The sequence below is a fragment of the Cebus imitator genome, unplaced genomic scaffold (assembly GCF_001604975.1).
Source record: "Cebus imitator isolate Cc_AM_T3 unplaced genomic scaffold, Cebus_imitator-1.0 Scaffold216, whole genome shotgun sequence".
Classification (NCBI taxonomy): domain Eukaryota; kingdom Metazoa; phylum Chordata; class Mammalia; order Primates; family Cebidae; genus Cebus; species Cebus imitator.
Window position 1 is genome coordinate 3,643,835 of NW_016107531.1, and position 1,229 is coordinate 3,645,063.

Sequence of the window (1,229 nt, forward strand, 5' to 3'; positions counted from 1 at the left end):
CCCACCATGCCCAGCTAATTTTTTGTATTTTTAGTAGAGACGGGGTTTTACCATGTTGACCAGAATGGTCTTAATCTCTTGACCTCGTGATCCACCCGCCTCGGCCTCCCAAAGTGCTGGGATTGTAGGCGTGAGCCACTGCGCTCGGCAGGTTACTGTCTTTAATCTCTTTATTCCTTACCTTTTACAGGAAAACTCTACTTAATGAAACCAATAAACACTGTTAGCAAAAAGTCAACTTAGGTGTATTTTGACATACAACCATTTTATTGGTATGACAGATTGTTTATCCCAAATATGTCTACAATAACACCTTTCATTTCACGTGTTCTACCTACAACGTCATCTTCACAGTCCTCCCATCTAGTGATGAGGTCTGTGTCTCAATTTCTTAACCAGAGCAGACTTGTAAATGCCTCTACCAGTTGAGCATGGTTCAAATAACACGTCGCGTTTAGGGCTAGTTTGTAAAAATGCCACGCGCTTCTAACTTTCTCTCTTGAGAATCACTTTTGGAACTAGTTACTATGCGAGGAGCCCAAGCAACTAGGAGTGGCCTGTGTAAGAGAGAAGCTCCTGACTCTCAGCCTAGCTGAGCTCCCAGCTGACATCCAGGATCAACTTCCTAGCCATGTGAGTGAGCTGTCCTAAAAGCAGATCCTAATCCTTCAGATCCCCGTCACAGTGCCCTAATGGGTGCTTACGTAGTGTTTATATGTAGAGCAGAGATGAGTTGTTCCTAACAAACTCTACCCGAATTGCAGATTCATGAGCACAATGAAAGATTGTTTTAAGTCACTAAGTTATATGGCAGTGGATAACTGGATTGGTATTCCATTTTTGCCAGAGTTTAGAGTAGAGATCATACTATATGTCGAACTGCTTCAACTGTAAGAAAAAGATATGTTTTTACCTTTAGGAGCACTGTTAGTTTTATAAGAGAAGAAAAATGGATTGTATGTTCTCTTCCTTTATAGATTGTTATTTCACTTTCATTTTACATATTTATTTATTTTTTTACTAAAGAGCATTACAAAACAAGAAATCAAATATTGGACAATAATATTTCTGCCTAGATAACTCCATTCTTATGTACTTCTAGTTTAGAAGGTTGTGTGCATGTTAATAAGCAGTGACTTTGGGTGATTCAGACCACATGTGTGACCGTGGAAGGCAGCATCCTCTTTGTAAATCACTTTCTTTTTTTTTTTTTTTTTGAGATGGAGTTT

General features: G+C 39.1%; 1 long non-coding RNA gene across 1 annotated transcript in view; it reads left to right on the forward strand.

Annotated features, from left to right (window-relative positions):
* LOC108318242 overlaps window positions 1–1,190 on the forward strand; it is a 27,333-nt gene extending 26,143 nt beyond the window's left edge. The window contains exon 3 of the long non-coding RNA XR_001831073.2: window positions 505–1,190. This is a non-coding gene — a long non-coding RNA (uncharacterized LOC108318242). The remainder of the gene's footprint in view (window positions 1–504) is intronic.
* Window positions 1,191–1,229: the final 39 nt, after the last annotated feature.